Genomic DNA, 18,962 nt, shown 5'->3' with positions numbered 1-18,962 from the left:
TACCCTGTCCTATAATCTTCCCTCTCTTCTATCACCTATCCCCCCCCCTTCTCTCCCTCCATAGCCCCTTATCTCCCAATTTTTCCCTAGGGTAAGATAGATTTCCTCACCCTATTAAGTCTGTATTATTTCCTCTCTGAGCCATTTCTGATGAGAATGAAGGCTTACTCATTCTCCCTCACCTTCCCCCATTCCACCCCATTGAAAAAGCTTTTTTTAGCCCCTTCTTCCTCTCCTTTCTCTTCCTCCCAGTACTTTCCTTTATCACCCATTGACTCCATATTTTAACTATATTATACCATTATATTCAGCTCCTTCCTATGCCTTGTCTAACTGCTGTTATAAATGGGAAAGTTCATATGAGTTATCAGTATCTTCTTCCCATGCAGGAATACAAACAGTTCAATATCATTAAGTTCTTCATAGTTAGTCTTCTCATTCACTCTCTCTATGGTTCACCTGAGTCCTGTACTTGGAGATCCAACTTTCTGTTCAGCTCTGCTTGTTTCAGTAGGAAAGTGTAAAAGTTCCCTGTTTCTTCAAAAGTCCACCTTTTATTCTAAAAGAGGATGTTCAGTTTTGCTGGGAAGTTGATTCTTGCTTGTAAACCAAGAGCTTTTGCCTTCCAGAATATCATATTCCAATTCCCTAATGTAGATGCTCCAGACTTTGTAATCCTGACCATAGAGCTATGGTAGTTGAATGGCTCGTTTCTGGCAGCTTTTAGTATTTTCTCTTTGACTTGGGAGTTTTGGAATTTGGCTATAATATTCCTGGAAGTTTTTCTTTTGGGATCCCTTTCAGGAGGTGATTGGTGAATTCCCTCAATTTCTATTTTACCCTCTGTCTCTAGGATCTCAGGGCAATTTTTCTGTATTATTTCTTGCAAAATGAAATCTAGGCTCGTTTCCTGGTCATGACCTTCAGGTAGTCCAATAATTTTTAAATTATCTCTCCTGGGATGGGAATTCAGGGAAGCCTGGAAGGATTTGCATGAACTGATCCTGAGCAAGATGAGCAGAACCAGAAAAACATTGTCCACCCTAACAGCAACATGGGGGTGATGATCAACCTTGATGGACTTGCTCATCCCTTCAGTGCAACAACCAGGGACAATTTGGGGCTACCTGCAATGGAGAATACTATCTTTATCCAGAGAAAGAATTATGGACTTTGAACAAAGAGACTAAAGACTATTACTATCAAATTAGAAAAAAAACATGTTATATTATTTTGTAATTTTACTATCTCATACTTTATTTTTCTTCCTTAAGGATATGATTTCTGTCATCACATTCAACTGAGTTCAATGTATAACATGGAACCAACGTAAAGACAAACAGAATGCCTTCTTTGGGGGTGGGGTGGGGGGAGGGAAGTGAGAATGGGGGAAAATTTATAAAACTCAAAATAAGTAAGCTCTTTCTTAAAAAAATTATCTCTCCTGGATCTGCTTTCAAGGTCAATTGTATTTCCAATGAGGTATTTCACATTTTCTTCTAATTTTTTTTGGAATAGTTTTATTCCTGATGTCTTGCAAAGTCATCATCTTCCTTTAGTTCATTCTGCATTTGAAGGAGTTATTTTCATCAGAGAGCTTTTTTTAATCTCCTTTTCCAGCAGGCCAATTCTTTTTAAGGCATTCTTCTCCTCAATTGCCTTCTGTGTTGCTTTTTCCATTTGGCCTAAACTGGTTTTTAATGTTATTTTCTTCAGTATTTTTTTGTATTTCTTTCATCAAGCTGATGATTTGGTTTTCATGATTTATCTGCATTGCTCTCATTTCTCTCAATTTTTCCTTTACCTCTCTTAATTGCTTTGCAAAGTCTTTTTTTTTTTTGAGCTCATCCATAGCCTGAGCCCATTTTCTATTTCTCTTGGAGGTTTTGAATACAGAAGCTTCAATTTTGTCATCTTCTGAATCTTCCATGGGACCAAAGTAATTTTCTGTGGTCAGATTCTTCTTTTTCTTTTGTTTACTCATTTCCTCAGCCTATGACTGATTTAACACACTTCCAGGGATTTGGGGTTTTTTTGGGACACCCCACTGGGACTTTAATTCCTCCAAGGTTTTATAAGAGGCTTTGACTGCTCTCTTGTCTGTGCTTTGATATGTGGATGAACACAGGTCCTCCCCTCTGCTGTGGAGCTGTGAGGAAAGTACCTGCTCGGCTATGGTTGTGTGGGGGCCCAGATTGCAACCTGGATCTTAGTGTGGGCAAACAGCAGAGTCCTATTCCCAGGGAAAGCAGAGAGATCTCTGTAGTCTCCCCTGACCCCCTTACTGTCTGTGAGCTGCACTCTAGAAGTACAGGCTAGCTTCCTCAATTCCTGCTGCAGGTTCTCACCTCAGGGCTGCTCCACTGCTGGTGCTCCACTCTGCACTCACTCTGGTGTGACAGAGTTCTCTCCCCACCCCCTTCAAGCTGTTCCCAGTGATCCTGGGGCCAAGAGGTCTGGATACTGCCCCTTCTGCCATGGACCCAGGGACCCCCAGGGCTCTAGGTGCCCAGCCTAGCTGTGCTGAGCTGGAGCTGAGGATTTTTCCAACCCCTAGTCCTAGTGAAACAGATCTTTTCTGTGGAACTTCTAAGTTATCTTGGACTGGGAAATTATATCACTCAGTTTTTCTGTAGTTAGGCTCCTTAATTTTGGCTAGAGTCATAATTTGACAGCTTTTGGAGTTTTGGGGGGAAATGAGTTTCTGGGAATTCCTGTGTTCATGTCACCATATTGGCTCTGCCTCCCCCCCCACAAAAGATGACTAATCTTTACTTGATTAGTATGCTGTCTCTTGCCTCTTTGCTTTAAACCAAGTAGACCCCTTTCTGCTACCCCCATATTCCGTGGGCTTAAAACACTTCTTAATTTAAGACTTCAGTCAAATTCTATATTTCCCTTCATGAAATACTGTCCAGTTCCTGATGCTAAGGTAGCAGAGAACAGTCCCTTTCTTAAGTTTATTCTGGCACATCTTCCATTCTTTCTCCCCTATCACATTCTACTATATATATATATATATATATATATATATATATATATATATATATATATATATATATCACACTTGCTTATGTAGCTATCACACTGGCCCCTTGGGGATAGGGTATATATCTTATTTTATCCATGCCTGGCATAGGATTATAGAATCACAGTAAATCTAAAGCTGCCATTAGTGATGGTTGAACAAGTTATTAAGCTCCAAATAATTTAGACACGAGGGAGATACAAGAAGTAGCCTATGGCCAGCCAGATGACGGCTGCAACTTTGTTGACACCTCTTCTCAGATTCCAGTACAGTCATCTCAGGACCCTGTGTCTAAGATCCCCAGGAATAACTGGACTCCTTTGCATCTAGCCTGACCTCAAAGTACTCACTTGAGGGAACAATGCCTAGAAAGTTCAAATTAATAACCAATCAACAAATATTTATTAAGCATCCACCATGTGCTAAGGGGAAGTGTTACTCACTAAGGTTCCAAAGATAAAGAATTAAATAATCACACCTCTCTCCAATACGTTTTTCCTCACTATTACTCTCTCTTCCCTCCCTTTCTCTCTCTCCCTCTCCCTCTTTCTCTTCATAAATCTAATTTACTTCTGACCAGCTTCCCTAAACTGCACAATCTCTAAGTTCCTCCTTTATCCTATCCTCTTGCTCTTTTATTTCTCTGTAAGTTAACATTGAAACCCTACTAAATGTATGTTATTCCCTCTTTAACCCAGTTCTAAAGAAAACAGTTCCCTCACAACCCCTCTCAACCCTATCCTCCCTTTCACTCTAACAGTTCATCCGTTCATATCTCTTTTGTATAAGATAATTTGCTCCATTTTACCTCTCCCTAATGAATTTTATGTTTTAGAATCATCCCATCATAATTAACCCAATCTAAGCCTTCAATCTATGTATACTCTTTCAAAGTCTCCTAGTTATTATTAAGAATTACAAATGACATTTTCCCTTATAAAAAAGTACACAATTTAACATTATTAAATACCTTATAATTAATCTTTCATGCTTACCTTCTTCTATTTCTCTTGAGTCTTTTAAGTCAAATTTTCTACTCAGTTCTGATCTTTTTCTTGAGAATACCTGAAAGTTCTTTAATTCATTTTTTTCCTTGCAGGATTACACTGAGCTTGACTGAGTAGGTTACTATTGGTTACAAACCCAGTTGCTTTGCTCTTTGAAATATCATATTCCATACCCTTCAATCTTTTAATGTAAAAGCTGCTAAATTTTGTGTTATCCTGATTGTAGATCCCCAATATTCAAATTGTTTCTTCATCCTTGCTTGAAATGTTTTCTCCTTGACCTAGAGGCTTTGAAACATAGCAACAATGTTCCAGTGAGTTTTCATTTTAGGATCACTGTCAGGTAGTGATCAGTGAATTTTTTCCATTTTTATTTTACTCTAGTTATCAAACTTCTGGTTAAATTTCCTTAAAAATTGTCTGAAAGATAGTTTCTAGACTCTTTTTTTTTAAAAGTCACAACTTTCAGGTAGTCCAATAATTTTTATAGTACCTCTTATTTTTACAGGTCTAATGATATATGTTCCCTTGTCATTTATTATGTCTTAATGTCTTATTAAGTCATTAGCTGACTCATTTTAATTTTTAAGGAGTTATTTTCTTCCATACATTTTTGACTTTTTTGTTCCAATTGGTTTTTCTTTTCATAATTTTTAAACTTTTCCAGCATTTTTTCTCATTTTTTCTTCAGTTTTTCCTCAATCTCTCTTAATTGATTTTTAAAGTCCTTTGAATACATTATAGCTTGATTGTCCATGTTTAACTTGTATGGGATTCCTTGTTCTCCTAGGTGGCCTTGGAGTCATCACCTTTTCTGCCTCCCATCGGGGCATCTCCAGTCATCCTGCTCCATATCTGGCCACTTGATCCAGATGGTTCTGGAGGAGAAAGTGAGGTTGGTGACGCGACACAGCATCACCCCTCACTCAAATCCAATTCATGTGCTGGTCATGGCATCCCCTCCTTGAATCCCTTCCAGAATGAAGAGTAAACATTGTCCTTCTGTTGGAGTCGGCCTCTGCTCCCAGGATATGGGGGACGACGTCTCAGGCTTCGGGCTTTTCCACGCGGTTGTTTTCTGAGCTCTATGGGGGGGCCTTTGGCCTCGGGCTCCTTCCCCTCCCCCCCAGCTCGTGCCCTGCCACCACCTACACTCCTGCTCCTTGCTGTTCCCCGAGGTGCCCACCACCCCAATAGGGCCAGCGGCTCTGCTCCCCTCCCTTGTGAGGGCTGGGCCCGGCCCCTCTGCGGCCACACTCGGGGAGAGCCCCCTCGTGCCCCAGGCACAGCCAGGCCTGGTCTGCTCAGTGCGCATGCTCCTCACTCGCCCCGCCCCTTCCGCCCACGTGGTCCGCCGGATGGAGATTCGGACCGAGGCTGCGTCTTACCCAGCAGCCCCCGGGGCTTGCGCCCGAGACTGACAGCGTCTCCTGTTCGTCCCCCCTCCCCCACCTCGCCCCCTCCGGCCCCGGGGAGCCCCGTTTTTCTTCACACCCTCCCATATTGGCTTAGGCTGGGCCACTAGGCTACCCTGAATTTTTATGATTTCCGCTGCTCTATAGTTTATTTTTTTCCAAAGTTTTTTTGGGGGAGGGGAGGAAATCCTCACTCTCCAAGTCTTTTGCTTGGTCAAAAAAGACAAAAACAAAAGAGGACACTTAATGTCTTGTGCGGCCTTGGGCAAGTCACTTAACCCCATTGCCTTGCAAAAAATCTAAAAATAAAAAAAATTGAAAAATAAAAAACCCCCAGAGATTTAGAACTCATCCAACCTTTCTTTCTTTTTGTGGGTTTTGTTTTGTTTGCAAGGCAAGCGGGGTTAAGTGGCTTGCCCAAGGCCACACAGCTAGGTCATTATTAAGTGTCTGAGACCGGATTTGAACCCAGGTCCTCCTGACTCCAGGGCCGGTGCCTTATCCACTGTGCCACCTAGCCACCCCCTTGCCATCTACTCTTAATAAATACTGGTTGAATTTATCTGAAGGACAAGAGTGGGGCAAGACCAGGCAATAGCTTGGTTTCACTGAATCACCACAAGTATGAAGGAGAATATTAAGAACTAATATTGCAAAGGTAGGTAAAAGTTTGATTATGGCAGATGAGGGGTTCCCACTTTAATTTGGTTGGCAATGAGGGGCCACCTAAATTTCCAAGGAGAAATGTTGGGTTCAAGCTAACATTAATGCATTTTCTTTTTCTATGATGTCTTAAAAATTGTTTCATCATCAAAGGAATCATAAAGTCTTAGAGTTGCAAGGGAACATAGCTATTATTTAGTCTGAGCTCAATTCCAAAGCAACAATTTTCTTTCCATTCCAGTGTGTGTCCATACTTCCCTAGTAACATGTTGCTCACCATCTCAAAAAGCATAATTTCCCTGCTGGACAGTTCTAACAGTTTAAAAGGTCTTCCTGCCTTAGAAGATCCCTGATTGGTTTTCTTCTTTTATTTTATTTATTTATTTGGTTTTCTGAAGAATCAGAATGAGTCAGAGTCAGGGTCATGGAACAAGAATCACAGAAACCTTAGGGAAACACAGAACCCATTTAATCAGTCCAAGTTAAGCCCCTTTCTCCACTGAAATGGGTTAAAATAACAGTCAACATCGAATGAGTCATCTTGCCTCCTTATTCATGCCAGGTTATGTTATACCTGTGAAGCTGGTGAGTAACATTTTCATAATTGAGAGTATTTCCTTGACATATGGAATGACGTGTTCATAGAATCTTGTGTCTGTAAGAGACTGGCAGAGACCATCTGGTTCAGCCTCCCTATGCTGACAATATAATGAAATGATGACATATCACAGATGTTTGTCTACACTTCCCTTCAAGATCAGCAAGGAGAGAAACTCAAACAGCCTCCCCCAGCCACTGCAGAATTTTATTACACTGACCTTCAAGAAGGCCTTCTTTGTGCCCAGTGGGCATTTCTCTTATTGAAATCTAAACCCATCATAAAACACTGGTAACCTAGGAGTTATGGTCCATCTGTGGAAACCAACCCATTTACTGTTGGCATTTGAGATGGTTGAACACTTTGCAGGAGATTATTAGAGATGAGAATCAGAAGTTACCTGCATCTATGATAAGCTCAGTAAATATAATAGGGAAGGTCATTAAAAATAACTTTTGTAGAGTTCAAGTTTTAAATTTAATTAAATATTTAAATCAACAGTGGTTGAAGTATATACAATTATTCATCCACTAAATGTGAGTCACTGTGTCAGGTCAGGGAATATGAAGAAAAAATATCAGTCCCTGTCCACAAAGAACTTTTATTCTAGGGGGAACTTAACTTTGATTAGTTGAGGAAACTAAAAGGGAGAAAAATATGTGTTTGTTAATTCTTTTGTTTTATCTGTAGTCAGAGAGCAGAACTCTAAGGCTTTTGGAATAATAATCATTAGCAAGCATATACTAGGTTTTCTGAGGTAATGTGCTAATGTTGGAGACACAACATTGTGTGCTGGGGACACAGAACCCTAAAACACTCCATTCCCTATTTGGGGGGACCCTAGCAAGTGACCCATCCCCTCAATATTAGAATCCTTCCCTGCTACCTAAGGGTTACCTAATATTAGTATCAGTGATACACCATTGATACCTCTTTTACCCCCTGCCTTGAAAGACTGATATGATACCAAGCCCTGGCCATACTCAATCCCTTTGACTAAAGACTGGGAAAGAGGGTAGCATCTGGACCCTGTTTTGACGCTTATATAAGTTCTTCTTATGGCTAAATTGCTGAAACAATTCTTCACTTAACAATTTATCTGCTCAATTCATTCTGATTGTGAATAGGCCTAGAATAAAACCCCCTTTATTTCTTCCTTTGAAGACTTTGCTGCTTTCTAAGTGTGATTTAGGAATTGTCCTTTGAATGCTGCATCAGAATGCCTGCCTCAAAAGCAGAGTCATTTGGACAGGACAGATAGACCCAGTTGCAGACTGGCGAATTTGTCTGCAAATGGGCTAGTATCTGCATATAGTCAAGGATTTGAATTCATAGTTAGGATACTTCCCTGTCTCTCTCAACCTAATCATGGCAATGTTTTAACAACCCTGAGCAAATAAACTAATCAAATCATTCAGGGAGGGAAGACTTGGGGAGCTAAAATTTATATTTTCAGTACTCTGAAGACTACTAGGAGGTGCAATGAATTGGGACCAGAACTCAGGAGGACCGAGTTTAAATCCAGCTTCAGACACTCGCTAGTTTTATAATTCTGGACAGTAACTTAACCTCTCTGTACCTCAGTTTCCTTATCGTAAAATAGGGGTAATAATAATAATAGTAGCTATCTGGCAGAGTTTTGTGATGATGATCAAATGAGTAGCAAGTGTTTTCCAAACCTTAGACGATTATATAACAGCAGGCATTGCTATTGTTAGTCTCATTATATCTTCATTTTGGATATTCCCTCCAATAAAGCTGTCCTCCTGTGGGGATTCTATTATGAAGCTTCAGGTTCAAATCAAGAGTAAGTGCCAAGCAGATCAACAGTGGTTGGACTACAGACAATGATGGAGGATGGAAGCTTGACTTGAGTTTCATTACTATAGAAAACCCCCAAGAGAGGAAACCCCTCTACCAGCTCAGTTGTCACCTTCTCTAAAACTTAATCTTTCTAGGGCACTGAGGTATTAGATGATACACCCACTCATATAGTAAATATATATATATATATGTCAGAAGTAAGTCTTCCAGGCATTAAAGCCAGCTTGCTATTCACTATAACAAACTCACCCTCTTAAAATGTGAGCTAATTTTGAGTTTTGAGTTGGGATTATTTCATTCTTTGCATTTGTCTTCCCAGCACCTATAAGTGCTTCAAAAATCCTGGATGATTGATGGATTGATTGGCCTCCCCTAACATACCAGAAGTTTATGTAGACAAAGAATGAAGTAAACTTGAGGAGGAGGAAGGAGCTGAAGGACCAAAGGGCAGGTAGGAAATGTATCAAGGGATAAGACAGTATCAGCTTAATAGCTGTAGATGACTTTTATCTTGTATACTATTTGTATTGTACACTCTTTCTTATGGGGTCTCACAAAAATTCTTTGAGAAAGATAGGACAGAAATTAATGTCCCAATTTAACCCTCCCCCCTCTTGTGATTTTCCTTAGTAAAGGGAACAGCAGAGGAGGAAATTTCTTTTATCAACAGGATTATCTAACAACTATTTTGCAACTTTTTGCTAGGGAGCTGTCCAAGGCTTTGTGAAGAGCTGCCTAAAAAACAACGTTCAGGCTCAGAGAGGTTATAGCTTATCACTGCTTTTCAGCTAAAGCTAGAAATCTTCATAAATTCTTCCAATTCCAAATTTAGCATTCACTCTATGTAAGAGAAGAGCTGAAGTCAAAAATGTTCCTTTATTAATTTTTTCAATTACATGTAAAGATAGTTTCCAACATTCATCCTTCTTTTCAAACTTTTGAATTCCATATTTTTCTACCACTCTTCCTTCCCTCCTCCTCCCCCATGGCAGAGAGCAATCTGAGATAGGTTGTACATGTATAATTGTGTTTTACATATTTCCATATGAGTCATATTGTGATATAAGAATAAGAACTAAGAGGAAACAAAAGCATGAGAGAGAAATAAAATAACATAAAAGAAATTTTAAAAAGTGAACATAATATATTTTACTCTGCATTCAGAATCCATAGGTTTTTTTCCTCTGCATGTGGATGTCATTTTCCATAACAGATCTCTCAGAATTGTCCTTGATCTCTAAATTGTTGAGAGGAGCTATGGCCATCGTGGTTGATCATCTCAGAACGTTGCTATTAATGTGTACAATGTTCTCTTGACTGTTTGCTTCACTCAGCATTAGTTCATGTAATTCTTTCCAAGCTTTTCTAAAGTCCACCCACTCTTGATTACTTTTAGAACAATAGTATTCCATTAACATTAACATACCATAACTTGTTTAGTCATTCCCCAACTGATAGGCATTTTCTCAAAGTCAAGTTCTTTTCCACAACAAAAAGAGCTAATATAATTATTTTTGTACATGTGGTCCATTTCCTCCTTTTTTATAATGTCTTTGTGATACAGATGTAGTAGGGGTATTACTGGATCAAAGGGATTACACAGTTTTATCACTCTTTGGACATGGTTCCAAATTGCTCTTCAGAACTCCACCAGTAGTGCATTAATGTCCCACAATCTCTCCAACATTGATCATTTCCCTTTTTTGTCATTTTAGCCAATATAATAGTTTTAAGGGGGGGGTACCTCAGAGTTGTTTCAATTTGCATTTCTCTAATTAATAATCATTTGGAGCCTTTTTCATATGATTATAGATAGCTTTAATTTCTTCATCTGAAAACAGCCTGTTCATATCCTTTGGTCATTTCTCAATTGGATAATGACTTATATTCTTATGAATTTAATCCAGTTCTCTAGATATTTTATAAATGCATCCTTTATCAGATACACTAGCTATGAAAATTGTTTCCCAGCTTTCTGCATTCTTTCTGCTCTTGATTGCATTGGTTTTATTTGTGCAAAGACTTTTTAAAATTTAATTTAATTGAAATTATTCATCTTGCAACTTATAATATTCTCTCTCTCTCTCTCTCTCTCTCTCTCTGAGTCAAAGTATTCTAACAATTAGAAATATTTAAAAATGAAATAATCTGACTTGGGAGGTAGAAGTAACCTTCCCCTCAAAGGGAAGTTAAGGTGAATGACCATTTGTCCTGTATGATATAGAAGGTATGATTGTTCAGATGAGATTAGAATCAATGACCTCTGAGATTTCTTCCTAGCTCTAACTTTTTATTATTCTATTGGTTTTATTAAGTCATTTAGCTTCTGAGTCTTAATTATTCCATCTGAAATAATAAAACCTGCCCTACCTACTTTACTGGGATGATAGGACAATCAAAGGAGACAATGCATGCAAAGTGTTTTCTAGAGTCTGTGAGGAACCTCTTTGGGAAAACTTATAGGATGACATAGATAAAGAGAAAAATGATGGAGAAGTCATTCAGCAAAGATTGTTTAAGATTATCACCAGAGAGAATAATGAAATTAGTGAGATGGCAAGCCTACTGGGTAGGGCACTGGTTGTTGTAAGGAAATAGAGTAATTCCAAAGGAACCCTCTTCACCATCACCCTCATTTCCTCCCTCTGAACCTTTGGGTTCTGTCTCAGACTACCCTGGCTGTCTTGGTGAGATTTGTTCTTATTCTGCCCAGAGCCTCCACCTTATTTCCTAACCACCTCTGCACCTCTTTATGTTAGAATGTAGAATCCTTGGGATGAAGGATTTTCCCTCTTTGATGTAACTTGTACATTCCCCCTGTTCTTCCCTCCCTGTCTGACTCTGTCTCTCCCTTTCTCCTCTCTCCCCTTCTATCTCCCTCTTTGTCTTTCTTTTTCTCTGTCTTTCTGTCTTTCTGTCATTCTGTTTCTCTCTCTCTCTCTCTCTCTCTCTCTCTCTCTCTCTCTCTCTCTCTCTCTCTCCCTCTCTCTCTCTCTCCCTCTCTCCCTCTCTCCCTCCCTCTCTGTCTCTGTTTCTTCATCTCTTCCCCTCTCTCTCTTTCCTACCCTTCCCCCTTTTTCTCTCTCATCTAGATTCAAATCTTGCCTCAGAGACTTTTTGGCTGTAACAATGGGTAAGAAACCTAAGCTTTCTTTGCTTCAGTTTTCTCATTTACAAAATGAGAAGTCAGATCCAATATCATTCTATGATTTCTTTTAGCTTTAAATTTATGATTATTTAAAATGAGGTAATAAATGTGAAAGTATTTTTCCTAACACCAGCCACTATGCAAATACAATGCCTCATTATTATAGATGCACATAACTAGAAGAGATTTCTATCCTATAGTACTGACCATAACTTACATAACAGGTCCAGGTTGCTAAAAATAAATTCTGACTAAATTAACTCCTTTTAAAAAATGAAAATAACAATTGAAACTTAAAGCCTACCTTTCTTCCAAAAAGGATTTTAAAATTAATGAAGTCATTTGTTGGTCAAAGTGTAAGTATTATATAGAGGTAACACGGCATAGTAGAGATCTAGTACCAGAAGAACCTGGGTTCAAGTTCTGCCTCTGTTTCAAGTCCTGACTGGGTAAATCATCTAACAGATTCTTCTCCCCTCTTCCAAGTAACCATAAATTGCAGAATAACTGGAAGTATACTTTGGTAGATGAAGTTTTCTCATGAAGTTCCCTACATCAATGAAATTAAAGGTCTCCAGATAGTCCCATGGCTGACAAAACAAACAGTTGAGCAATTGTGAGAAAATAAAAGCCAACCAATTTGAATTTTATCTCATACTTTCATGTTACTTTTGCTCTATTGTTTTGAAGACAAAACCTTCACCCTGAAGGAAAACATGGTCAACTGGTCATTTCAGCCTAACCTCCTTATTCATCTCTTGTGGTCTGTCTCTCTAAAATTCAAAGCCTCCATCTGTTAGGCAGAATCCTGGACTGTTGACTCTGTCCATATGAATAGATAATCCCTTTCTCTTGTGCCTCCTTTAAAGAGATAATAAATCTTTGTAAGGCTGAGCTATTTTATGACTTCATTTCCCATATGTAGAATTGTGGATCCAAGGGTTTTTATATATAGATGTATATGAAAATGTGTGTGTATATGTGTGGTAGGTAAACACCAACATCTCTTTAACAATCTAATTAAGTTGGTTCCCATATGGTGCAGTCAAACAGCATAAGAGCATTTGAACGTATCCTTGGGGCCTTTGAACCACCTTGTTTGAAGGCAACCTTCAGAAAATAGAACTTATAGTTTAAACTGGCAGACTTTATAAAAATCAATGTAGCAATCAACTACTTTTTATTAATCACCTACTGCATATCAGGAACTGTGCTAGGTCCTGGGAATTTAAAGACAAACTAGACATAATCCTTAACCTGGTCCTATAATTCATTTCTAATCTTAACTCTAACCATAAACTCTAATCCTAAATTTGTTTTTAGCTCCAACCCTAATCCTCAATGCTCTTGCGTTCTATTAGGGCAGTGGTTCCGAACGTTTTTTGTTCTGAAATTAACTTTCAACAGTTACAACTACAGAAATATGTTATAACCCCTAGGGTAATGTAATATACTACTTTTATTATTCTGAAGTTATTTCCTGCTTAAGTTGCCACTGAAGAATTTTTAGCATGAAAACTAGGACCAAGGTGTTTGAACATTATTAAATAAAACATACTACATTAGGAGAAGCAACTTATGGATGGCAGGGTCTATGCCCCAAATCTTCCAGATAATGTCTCACTTGATCCTAGCAACCACCCTGGGAGGAAGGTAGGCATTCCCATTTTGAAATTGAGGAAACTGAGGCAAAGATTGTGACTTACTTAGTTTATAAATGTTTGAGGCCAAATTTGAACTCAAGTCTTCCTATCTACTGTATCATCCTGCTGCTTCATCCCTTTGATGTACATCTGGAACCCAAATCTCACAGGTGGCCCCAAAAGCAGCAGCCACATTCCTGTAAAATCATCTCAGCTGACGTCTAAAACAGGTTTAGGGGAACTGACAAGTCTCAAACCCATCAGTAAATTAGGGGGATGTCTATCTCAATCAGGTGAAGACTTTCCTTGGAACACTAGGCACCTGGGAATGATTAGTTCTAATGGACCATGAAGGCACTGAAGAAAGCATTGGAGGACACCTAGAAGAAACCAGGGTCTTTCACTGCATCCTGGGCCATTGCCAGTTGTCTTGACTTTTGCCTTGCCACTGGACTGCAATGGAAGAGAGAGTGAGGCTGACAACTTTATGCAACTCTGCCCCCTTAACTCCAATTCAGACACAAGTCATGTTATCACCCCATGATAGTCATTGATCCTCTTCAAAAACAAATGATGAATAACAACAAATTTAAAGCTATAAAGGACATTACAGGTTTTCTAGTCTGACCTTTTTATAGAAGTGGAAATGGAGACCCATGAAGGTTGTGGTCTTAGGTATGAAACATCAGAAGTGGATTATGACCCCAGGTCTTCAATATTTAGAGTCAGTATTCTTTCCCTTGCTGCCACTCTTGCTGTAAAAGAGAAGAATATAATAATAATAATAATAATAATAATAATAATAACAAAATGTTTAGAATTTTAAGATTTAAAGTCACTTTATGTACATTTTCTACTGTGATAAGTAATATGACTTATGTCAGAGCAGAAATTTCACAGGATCACAGAATTTCATCATTGGAAGAAGCCTCAGTGTACCCATACAGGAATTTTCTGTTCAATTCTCAACAAGTGGTCATCCAGCCTTTCCTCTAGGAGATTCAGTGAGGAGAAGACCACTCTCTCCCTATAAACCTTGCTTCTCTCAATAAATGTATCCAATCCCTGATAACATTTAATAAGTTACAAACTAGAAAGTAATGCCATCTCTATCTTCATCTAAATCATGGATTAAAATGTAGAAGGTTACAAAGAAGTCATCCCAGGATCACTTCAGCAGAGACCTACTTCTTGGTTCACATAATTTAATTGAAGTCTTTTAGTCTATTCATTCTATTGGTTCCAATTTTATTTATTCTTATTATTACCTAGTTCAGTAATATCATACAGAAGGATCATACATATTGACTTAGAAAACTCTATATTAATATTGTCTATATTCTATTGTATTTTTATTTAATTTGTTAAAGTTTTAAGATTACATTTTAATCTGGTTCAGGGAGTTGTTGGACTGCATAGGGCATATTTTTGACACCCCCGATATAGGGCATATATTTTCACCTTGTTATGGATTTAGTGTTTTATTCTAATTGAGCACCTGTCGACCTCAGTCTTCAAGTGCTCAAGGTTTTTTGACTCTAAGTTACTATTAATTTCAAAACTTTGGACATTTGAAAACGTCCTTTTATTTGGTACATTTTCATTTTATAAGTGATTGTGATAGAAAAAAATACATGGTGGTCACTTGTATTTATGTGAATTCATGGCAGATTTATGATTTCAAATGCACTGGGAGATACAACTGCCAACTTACGTTTTACTTATTAGATAATTCTGTATACTTTCCTGAGTCACATCCAGTTATTTACTGCCCAAGTTCCCATAACTAGTAAATGTCAGAGACAGGATTTGAACCCAGTTCTTTCTGATTCAAAGCCTGGCTCTCTAGTCATTATGACATACTTTCTCCTTGAGGACAGGGACCTCTTGCCTTGATTTGTGTCCTCAGCATCACTGGTACATAGTAAGTGATTAATTAATGCTTATTAATTAAGCATTTGATAAATCAAATTCACACAGATCTATACCTCAGTCTTCTGAATCATGAGTAAGAGCTCTTTCTACCATATCACACTGAAAGGCAGAGAGCATATGTCTTCTGCTATGGGAAGTATATTTATTGTTAGACAATCCAAAACTGGCATACCTTAACATTTGAGTGGTCGATGCCAAATTGAATGCAAGGAGAGGAGTCAGAAAATAAAGTTCTTAGCCCAGAGCTGCTAGTACCTTATGAATTGTCTCCTTCCTTAGAACATGAGCTCCTTGAGATGAGAATTGTCTCCCTTTTCCATTTGTGTCCCAGAGCTTAGCACATTCTATTGTTATTCAGTTGCATCCAACTTTTTGTGACTCTATGGATCATAGCTTGTGTGGCCCTTCTATCAGTCACTATCTCTCCAAGTCTTTCTAAGTTCAAATAGTAAACACTTAATAAAGGCTCCATTGGATCCTTCATTTCTTAACTATTCATGGGCAAGTCTTTTCAATTCTCTGAATTTCACTTGCTTCATCTGTAAAAAAGAGACTGTTAGAGTAAATGACCTCTAAAATCCATTTCACTGTTTACATTTTCTGATTCTAGGCTTTTGTATTTTTTCCTAAAAGGTAATCTAAATATCAAAACCTCTCCTGACCTGACCCCTGACCCATCAAAGCACAGACACAGACACACACAGACATACAAAGATACAGACACAGACACACACATACACACACACACACACACACACATACATGTTTCAGATCCTCCTTTTGGAACTTTATTGAATATATGCATTATTTAAACAAAGAGCAGAGATTTTTTTAACCTTATCCTCTATAGTTATGAATAACAGAGACAGTTCCATGTATTTTCATAAATTAGAACAATAACATCTCAATAATCACTAGTACATTGTTGAACTTATTGTGAGAAGATTTGTATGAACAAAAAAATTTCCTACTTATCAGAAGATTATCATAAATCATTAGTGTGTGTAATTGCAATATTAATTAAGTCTTTTAAGGAGAAGTTTTCAAGGAAAATTATGGCACAAAGTGAAAAAGTCATCTTCTCCCTCCTTCAAAATGCATTATTTTAATAACTGAGACTTAAAAAGAGTAAATTTTGACTTGGGCTGGATATGTACATACATATGTGCACATATATATATATATATATATATATATATACATATATACATTTACAATATAGAAAAGAATGTATTATGTTTCTTCACTTACATAGAGAATAAAATACTTATTTCAGAATGTGATATGAGGTTTTTAAAATGACATATCTCCTTACTGATTCCTAGTGCACATCTTCATTTATCTATCACCTCCACCAATGCCTATCTTGAGTCCCCTAAGGAAATGACAAGAAAGGTCTCTCTGAATTGTTTTGGATGAAAAAGAAAATCATCAACCTGTTGCCAACCTGGTGATGAGTCTGCCATCACCAAGACATTATCTGAATGTCCCTTGATGCTCAGGAGGTCCTACTGTGTTGGCTTAAGGTGGAGACAGCATTTGGAATCAGAGAAGTTGCCTTAAAGGATCAGAGTATCTCTGAGTGAGAAAATGATCTCAGACATCAAGTCATCTGACCTTTACCTGAACAACAGACAGGCGGCCCAAGCAGTACATTGATGTGTTGAAAACATAAAAAGACCTAGGAGAAGACCTTCAACACTTTAGGCTTCCACTTACAAGGTGTCATGTTATCATAGCCTGCTCAATACTGACCAAGGGGTTTTTGTTGTGCAGAACTGAAAAATCCTTCCTATAGGGAGATTTTACAGAAAGACACAGAGGAGAATTTACAGAGAATAGCATAGTGTGAAGGCTGTCTACTCTGATCAAAGTGAAAGAAATGCCCATGCTGTCAAATAATAGATCTATCAAGGTGGTGCAGGTCTTTGATATCAAAAATGTTCTTAAACATAAAATTTATAAACTGAATGATTCACCACACTAGAGAAAATCAATACTTTTGAGTTTTGTAAAAAAGTAAGCCATCACCTCTAACACAGCTTTTAATAATGAATAACAATAGATCTTATTAAGATAGAAATTTAAGGGTTGAAAAGTGTTTTGTGTATATTATTTTGCAATGCCCAGGATCATATACATATATATATATATATATATATATATATATATATATATATATATACATATATATATGTGTATATATACATATATATATGTATGTATATATATGGGAGGATTTAAAACTAAGTTTTCCTGGATCCTAGCACAATGCTCTATCCATTATGCCTGACTGCCTCTGTAGGGTAGTGGGGAAAGTATTAGTAAATAATTTCATGGGAGAAATGGGAGAATCCTGACTTGGGTTCAGGCTCCAGTTTTTGTAGTGCCACAGTGGCACTACATTTATGGGGACAATAATTTAATGGGTGTGTATATTTGGGAGGAGAGAGTAGGAGAACTCTGGAGAAGTTGGAAAAGATGGAAGTGAACTCTGAGACAAACTGAAAGGATGGCAGTCATTGCAAGGAGAAATCATTCTCCCCTGGTTCTTGGCACTTTGGGGAAAAACCCACTTTACCCCCAAGTTATTTACAGCTGTCATTTTCTGCTTTGTAACCAGAGGGTGTGGGACAAAACTTCTAAGGCTGTTTCCTTCTCTAGTTCTCTGTGATTCTATGAAATTTCTTCAAGTGGTTATTGAAATGCATGGTCTTCTTTTCTTAAAGCATGTTTAATGTCTTTGCTAACTCAATTATTCTATATTCACCTTCCCCCATGCTGCTGGGACACATAGGGTTTTTTTTTGTGTACACCTGGTGTTCGTTTGATCACAGATGGTTAGGTAGGTAAAATTACCTCTCAGGCTTTAATTCTATTTTGTCTCTGCTGTTGCTGTTGGCTTTGTAAAGTATTTGGGGGGAGGGCTTTTGTCCCCCTTTAAAATGCATTAACTAAAAACCAAATTGGAACTGTCAAATAAGACTTATTTTTAAAGCTAGCCTTGCCCTAGAATAACCCCCCCACTTTCCTACACCTGGGTTTTCATCAAGGTGGACACTCTTGATTATAGAGACTGCAACCTAGCTGTGACCAGTTATTCTTTTCTATTCCCTTCCATAAATTTGCCACAGCATTCTACAGCTGCAAGCATCTTCTGTGGCCATCTAGTCCAATTCCTTCATCTTCCAGTTGGGGAAACTGATGGTTGGGATATCAAGTTACTTGACCAAAGTCACAAAAGTAGCATGGATCAGAGAGGGTGGTTTTTATTGGGCTTCTCTAACTCAGGAGCCATAGTCCTTTTTTGACTGTGATGGTGAAGGGTTTTTCTGGGCATGTTAGAAAAAAATGATCATCAAGGTAGTTGTGTAAATCATTGGGCCTTGAGTCAGAAGACCTGCCCTCAAGTTCTGACTGCATCACTTACTCTCTTTAGGGTAGGCAGCATAGTATAATTGTCCATCTGCAAAACATGGAATCAAGAGGCCTAGGTTATGGTCCCAGATCTACCTTTTTCTGAGCCTTGTTTTTTTCACATTCTGAAAATGGGTATAATCATCCTTGACCTTCATCTCTCTCAAAAACTGCTGTGAAGGTCAAATGATAAAATATATGTGAAGTGCCTTGTAATCTTAAAGGCATGTCTACACAGATGCACATTTTTTTCTTGTTACCTTTTATCCAAAGGTAAACTAAGA

The sequence above is a fragment of the Macrotis lagotis genome, chromosome 2 (assembly GCF_037893015.1).
Source record: "Macrotis lagotis isolate mMagLag1 chromosome 2, bilby.v1.9.chrom.fasta, whole genome shotgun sequence".
NCBI lineage: Eukaryota > Metazoa > Chordata > Mammalia > Peramelemorphia > Peramelidae > Macrotis > Macrotis lagotis.
The sequence above is the reverse complement of the archived record's forward strand: the minus strand, read 5'-3'. Positions refer to the sequence as shown.